Here is an 8,231-nt window from a genome sequence, read left to right on the forward strand (position 1 = left end):
GACCCAAAGAACTCTCAATTACTTAAAAAACTGTGCGAATTAATTGTCAAAATATCGTTCAGTGCAATTTTTCTTTTGACGAAAATATAGGACCAGAAGCGGTATTTTGGATATCTGGGTATCTTTCATTTAACATTACAGTTACAGTACGTTCCCAGTTCTCCAGAATTAAATTAGTGCATAGAACCTCTGCCTAATTATAATTATGTTATACTTATTACGAAATCTAAACATAGAACAATTCGCTGCAGGGATGTTCGTAGATAGAACTTTTCCAGTCGGATTGCTTTGTGCCGTCTGTAAATTCTACGGATTAAACCTTGCCCCTGTCATTTTCATAAAAGCGTAAGATAGTGGGAGTATTATACCATAATTCGAGCTCATTATAATAAGCTCCTTTTATGTGGCGTAAAAACCGTCCGGAAACACGTAATCCGCCACGCGTAATTAGCGAGAAAAGTGAGATAAATCTCGACGACTCCCCGTAAATCACATAATCCAAACACTTCGGTCGCCCGTTATCGCCTAATCCCGATATGTCACTTATATCTAATTATTTCTGACCAGCGCAAATAGCTTTCGAGCCATTTAAACCAATACCACTAAGTCCTTAATTAAATTACTCGTCGTCTGCTTGTAAAGGCATTAGTCTGTCCCTACGAAAAACAACTTTCCTCGGTTGAGCACTTTATTTACGATACCATTTCTGTATAGTACTCATTCGCTTGATTTTCTTTTGAAGCTGTAGAAAACCGTAGATTAACGCCTCGGAGGACGGTGGACAGCCCGGTATGTAAATGTCGACGGGTACGATCCGATCGCAGCCCCTGCAAGTTTCGGCTTAGGGCAATTCCTTATAGATAGTGGTTGACAAACCTGACAACGGAATACGAGTAGTAGTAGTAACCACCACCGTTAGCGCAACTGCCCATCGACACGACCCATTTCGGATCCGGCATCGAGTCGTAGACCTTCCTGAATGCGGCCGCCATTTTGTTGGTCAAGGTTCCCGCGACGATTATCACGTCGGTCTGCCTTGGCGACGCACGGAAGACAGTACCATACCTACACAAACGAAATGTCAAAAACCCTTAAGAGTGTTTTCGTACCTGTCCATATCGTAACGCGGTCCCGCCATGTGCATCATCTCGAGGGCGCAACACGCCAATCCGAACGTCATCGGCCACATTGAAGTTTTTCGCCCCCAGTTGAGCAGATCGTCTGCCCTCGCGAGAGCGAATTCGAAGGTGCCCTTCGTATCTTGAAAGGGCGAGTACTTCCTGGGCGTGGTATCGTGTGTATGTCTCAATCCATAAACAAGTGGGCAATAATTTGAACGAAGTAAACTCTGGTGAAGTCTCATGGTTGAATTTTTGTCACCTGGAATTTAATAGTGACAGGGATGTAAACTGTCGTCTCGCAATTGTTTCGGAACATAAATGATTTTTTTTTCTTCTCATTCCGGAGTAACACCATTTGGTCGGTAATGGTACCCTACCATAGTAGTGTTAATGAGTTTTAGTACCTGTGTTTCATTTAGGCATGCATCCAGTGAGAACCCTTTATCATTCCTAAAGCATGTTTTAGGGAAGGTCGAAGGACCAAAAATTGGACACGAACTAACTTCTCTACTGTCACCCCGGTGCCTTAAGCCACCCCTCAAAAAGTTTAAATGGTTATCCTCCATGTCATGTAGGTAATACAAAGGGCCTACGTAGGCGAGGACCCTATCCACGCTCCTATCGTAATCCAGAATCCTCCCTGTATGATACACCATCGGAATTGACTCAGTTTGTTACTTGCGATGTCTTAGGATTGGGTACCTAAATTTTGACCTGTAGAATCCAAAAAATGTATAATCATCGAGATCTGAACCCCCGGATCAGAGATAAAAGTATATTGTTGTGTAAACGACGGCAGGTGAACGTTATTTAGTCTGAAATAATACCGAATAATAACGGGTCATCCTGTATATGCGAATGTATTCATTTAATTTAAATACGGACGATAATTTGTCACAGAAAAAAATTTATTCGTTGACCTTCAGAATGTAATTACACATTAATATAAGGTCATTAACCTTGTGACCTTGACAATGTAATTTGACCATGCAAAAATGGGTTCGTTGACATTGGATGACCTCGAGAATGTTATTACACACCACATCAAAATGGCGTCATTGTCCTATGGAATTGAAAATGTAAATTAACACCGCAAACATTGGTGGAATTTACCTTGGACAACCTTGAAAATGTAATTCGGGGCCACATAAAAATGCCGCCATTGACCTTTGATGACCTTGAAATTATAATTTGACAACACAAAAATGGGATCTTTGACCTGGGTCACCTTGGAAATGTAATTTGACGCGAATGTATTCATTTAATTTAAATACGGTGTCACAGCAAAAAATATGTTCGATGACCTTCAGAATGTAAATGCAGTCATTGACCTTTGATGGCCTTGAAATTATAATTTGACAACACAAAAATGGGACCTTTGATCACCTTGGAAATGTAATTTAACGCCACAACAATTGGGGAATGGCCTTGAAAATGTAATTTGTCACCCCAAAAGATGAAATACGATAACTAAAGCTTACCCTTTGAGCCTAATTACAACCTACTTTTGAAGGTCACCGCCATTGGTACGCGACCGTCACCTTAACCTACTTTCGAAGGTCAATCCCAGATGGCGAGCGACCTTGAACTGGTCCAGGTTCGGTCTTGTATAGCTACCGTTCGCGTTCACGTTTAAGTTCAGGTTCACGTTTGGTGTTGAGGTTTGGGATCATGTTCCCGTTTTTAAGGTCGCGTCTACGTTTGGGTTCCGTTCACGTTTGGGTTTGGGTTCAAGTCAGATAAGAGTATATTGTTGTGTAAACGACGGCAGGTGGACGTTGGTTGGTTGGTTTATTTAATCGGAATTTGATATTTTAGTGTATATTTTTCCAATTCAATTGTTTTTAATTGCATAACTTCTTGTTTAAATTTAAAATTTTACAATTCGTGTAAATTGGTTAATTTAAATTGTAAGACGTGAAAATTGCGTTGTTTAAAATTATGGAACATCTGGTCGAGTGGATTTAAGTGCTATCTGGTCGTGTGCGATAAGGACGTTGTTATTGCGAAATTTAATTGATTTCAAGGCTCACTGATAGCAAAGGACGAACGATTTCTTTTGGGCATAATTTTGTTATGGAAGAGGGGACACCTCAAGCGTTGTGTTGAAATGGGTGAACGTAGGAGTATGATGGTTCATGGTGTTCTATTAAATAGAAAAAAATAAGGAAGAAATGCTTGTTAGCCTAAGGCGTCTCCCTCACCGTATTCTGTCTACGTCGCGACGCTAAAAAGAGCATGTACGACGTACGTCTCTGTATTATACGCTAATTTTGGAAGACGCATTCGAAAGTTACGTTGACTTTGGAAAAGAAGTTGTAGTACATTATGAAACCGTTTTAGAACGTTAATTTATCAACAAAAGTTTAAGTGTTTTTCATCTGAACAGTCACAAGAATTAATTTTTTTTCCATTAATTCTACATACCAGCTCAGGTGATTAAGTTCAGTGTAATAGAAAAGAAATGCTCCGACCAGATTATAGATTATATAAAACTGCATGTAATTTTAAGTTTTTACTTATGAATTTGCGGTCGAACACCAGCGTGCGGGGTAAACGTGACGATGGGCTTGTGTCCCTCTTTATTTCGGGTTTTTCTTGCTGATTTTCTGCGAATGTGTTGGAATAAATTTTTTGATTGCCATTGTCAATCAATTAATTGTGTGTGCTTATTTGAATCTATTGTACGACCCAGATCGAGTTTTCATGTTCCGATATCCCGTAATTATTTTTGGTGTTTGGGCCTAAATGACACACTGTATAAATCTTTCAAGGGTGTAATGATGTGAAATGTTATAAGATTAATTTGTAATTTGACTCCTGTAGGAATTGGAAATTAATCTAGATTTCTATCAGCAGAGGGCGGTAGTTTCAAAGACGTCATGTTTGTGGACATTCCCACCAGTACGATTACCATCACCATTACATTCCCACTTCCTTCCACAGACTATATAAACAGAAAACAGACCAAAAAGGGGACTCGTCTTAGAATTGTTTTCCTGATCCTAAGGAATTCTTTCCTGTTTCCTGGTCAGACGTTAGCGATTGTAAATCGCCCTCTGACACCCGCCCCGTTGAATAATTTACCTCAGACGTGCCGGTTGTAGTACCGCGCTCTGAAACCCTTCCTGAATTAAAAGTGTACGGCCGTATAGCCGTGCCGTTAATTTGGGTTACCTGTCTATCCAGTACAAAGAGGTGCCGGTCGTATGACCGCGCTCTTCCTGTTACCATCCGTGGAAAAAGTATACGGCTGTATAGCCGTGCTCAAAATTAGGTTATCCCTGTGGTGAAATTTCGGTAGACGCTGCGAATGTAAATTCGTGCTCGACTGGAACCAACCTTCCTGTAATATACCCCGAATATTGTTGTACTTGGGCTTATAACGTAAAACTTACTTGATTTGTAGTGATCCCGTGTAAAGGTAAATCATAGAAGTTGTCTTTGAAACTATCTACCGGTTGTTAATACTGGAAGCTAACGTGATATCATTTACAGATTAACAAAACGACCACGAGTGTCAATTGTCCCCTCCTACTTGGGTCGCATTCAATCATTTTTAGTTTTTCTTTATTTTGTAAATATTTTATGTACATATATTTGTTTAATTATATTTTCTTGTATTATAACAAGGTTTTAGTTTATTAAAAGTGGGGACCTGATATCTCCGGCTGTAGAGCTACGCAACATAACTCCCGGTGAACCTGAACCATAGGCAACCAACCATACAGTGTTGTATGGGTGAACAGGAGGAGGTTTAGGAAAGGGAGATTTTTGGAGGTCCTTGGGTTACCAATAGGCAAAGGGTAGCCTGTAACCACTTAGGACCGTTACAAGGGTCAAATAGCCGCAAAACTTTAACGTTGAAAAAGTGTTGGTATTTAATTTCTGATAACTGAAAATGATGCGGTTTATCTGCTGGGTTGGAGCATTTGTCATAGTGAGGACTCTACTTGAATTGTTCCGGTATTTCTGCGCTGCTCCTACTTCTTTCAGCTGATTTCTTGCACCTACTCTCAATAGCTCGTAAAATAATACGACAATAATTATAGTTTATCTAAGCAATTGAAACTCCGTTCTGTTACCCCTCCTCTAGCGCTAATGATGGAAACGTTACACCAAACAAAAAGTTCAATTATTTTGTCGGTTATCAATTTTCGTAGTTGACCTATTTTTTTAAGTATGGGATCGTACTCTTTTTTTGGGTAGAGCTCACGAATCGATCCGAATTTGGTCATTTCCCGAACATGATCGGCGATTACGTAAACTGACGTTTGGTTTCCCGCAGCAATAACAGTGAACACTTTTGGGTTACGCACATTCTCATGCAACGCCACCAGACGTTTGGCTGTTCCAACAAGTGCTCTTCGCTAATTGAGTCATGGCTTGAGGACGTTGTCTATCGTTATTTTCCCCACTAATAAGATAGATTGATATTTCTCTGTTGTGAACATTTAAGACCGCTGCGCGAGAAATGACTGTGATGTTTGTGATATGTTCTTCAATGGAGTTCCACAACTACAACAAATATCGTTGCAAATTTCCCTAATTGCACTCCTACAGTTTCCCAAAAAAGTCTTGATAATCCGCTGAATAGATTCTGTCAACTGCAAAGGCCCTTTGACGAATTTCATCCATGAGCTCATTAACTGCAAAGAAGACGCCTCAGGTACCTCGAACGACTACTCAAGTGACACGGACATCAACCACACTCCTACTTTTAGCTCCAGCTCGGCTTTTCAAAAATATGTGGCCTTATAAATCCCAAACAACGGATACATTATACTGGCTCGATAACACAAGGTTAATTAATTTGCTTATGCGGAAATTTAACACGTAAAAAACCCTTTGCTCAGTTTTAGAGGGATGGAAATTGTCTTCTGATCGGTCTGAGATGCCTCTTCGCTCAATTTTAAAGGTAAGGCAATTATCTTTATCGTAGTTCTTTTGGTTAGTGCCCACTGATCGATCCGAATTCAATGGCTCCCTTGGCCGTTTACCGAACCTGATGCGCAATTACGTGAAGTAACGTTTGGTTTACCACAGCTATGACAATGAATAGGTTTGGGCTGGATTCATGCTCTTGCAACGTGACCAGAATTTTGGCAGTTCCTACAAGTTGAGTCTTGGCTTGCGTTATGTTCCCCACTGATAACGTTGTTTTGTCGTTTGTGTCGTGAACACTTATGATTAGTGCAAGAAATGACTCTCTAATGTTTGTGATATGCTAAATCCGTTTAATGGGTGGGTGATGGTTTGAATTGCTTCATACGATATCGCACGTCTTTAATGGACTTTGACAAACTGGTTCAATATGGGATGGTTTGGACGGTAGTATGACATCCTACAACACCCTCACAAAAGTTCGACTTTTAGTTAATGTTTTATAACTTACAATCAAGGCTGCAAATGACCCATGTCTTTGACAAGTTGCTCTTTATTACAAATACCATCAAGTATCTTGTATTACAAACAGTCAATGAGAGTGACAAGTCAACGTCACAGCTTGTCCCTACATCGTAACAATTAGTTTATTTCATCCACCAAGGGAAGGGTGGCATTTGAACAATTTCCATCACATCATAATTTACACCAGTAGCACAATATCTACAATCTAATTACGATTAATTTGTGGTTACACCTTCAGAGGTATGGCAAATGGCCTTTCCCAACTTCACACTGGTGCTCTTATTGGGGAGAAATTTACTTACTCGCTCAATTACGTTACATAAATTGCTATTAAGTTCCACTACCTTGCAAGACGTTGTTGGTCTTTTATTGTTATGTTAAATTTGAGATAACTCAGCACTCATCTACGACAGCCAACTAAAATTCCATTTTGTAACGTACTAAATCACAGAGCTCAGAGCAATTTCGGAATTGTTGGTCTTTGAAAGCAAACATCGGGAGAACTCGGCTGCCTAAAGATTTACGCAAATCAAAACTTTAAATTGTGATTAATACACCGTCTGCAATTTACTTAATCGCATCAAACCAGTCAACGGCAAACTTAAACTAAGTTAAAATTTGATTTCAATTTTACCTTCGAATATTATTCAAAGTCACGTGTTTCCGTAGACGCTTCATCTTGTGCATTAGAGTGTCAAAGACGACCCTTGTTAAGTTATTTAGTGGGGTTGACAGGAGTCGATAATTCAAAATCGGTACGTTTTAACAACAAGTCATCGCCGGCCTCTGCGAAATTTACCGATGAAATCGCTTGAAAGGTCGCATCTAAACAATCCAATAATTTCCGGTTATTTTGTTTTCGTCGTCACCGCCAGATCTACAATTTTTCCCCCAGTTGGAGGAGGAAAATGCATAGCTTTATATGTGAGATTTAGCATTCGTACTTCTACGATGAAGCCCTTTAAGGATGCATATCCTGTACCGTATATCACATTCATTTTCAATTTTTGGACCGTATTCAATACGTTCGGTGGTCCCTCTGCGCGTGCGGTACTAAATTTATTTCAAATCAGCAAGATCCCGCTAACTTTGTACGGCCTTCCGGAAATATCGTTTTTTATACGCTCGGTTGCGGCTGCGCCGCCTCACCTCGCTCGTCGGTGAATTTAATACGGGCTATCATTTAATGTTTTCTTGAAAAGTATTATTATATTATTTCATTTCAAAAAACACACTTATCTCTCATTTTAAATATTGAGTATTAGTGTACAGGATGTTCAAATTGAACGTCGGTTTCGAAAAAATTGTATTCATTCTACATTTTTAAAAGTCCATAGGTTCGTAAATAAAGTTGGCGATCTTTACTTTTGTGTCACTGGTTTCTGTGATCTGTTCATGGATTTATGAAGGTATATAAGACTAACTTAATGAGGTTTACGTGCCTGAAACTGCTCAGTCAGAATGATTTCATTTCGAGTCCAAGGGGAACGATGAATCTGAAATATTTAAAGATCATGGATTTGATTTATGGCGATATAACGCGCATAATTGATGGTATTAACGAATCAAACGAGGTAATTCTTAAAGATTATCGATTTTGTTAATAAAGTGCCATTTTGGGGCGTGAAAGAATTCCGGGAGAATTAATGTGGAGGGATTTCTTCGATCAAGCTACGTTTTTCTGACTCGCGAGATCACTTT

Source organism: Photinus pyralis, unplaced genomic scaffold, assembly GCF_008802855.1.
Source record: "Photinus pyralis isolate 1611_PpyrPB1 unplaced genomic scaffold, Ppyr1.3 Ppyr1.4_LG8, whole genome shotgun sequence".
Classification (NCBI taxonomy): domain Eukaryota; kingdom Metazoa; phylum Arthropoda; class Insecta; order Coleoptera; family Lampyridae; genus Photinus; species Photinus pyralis.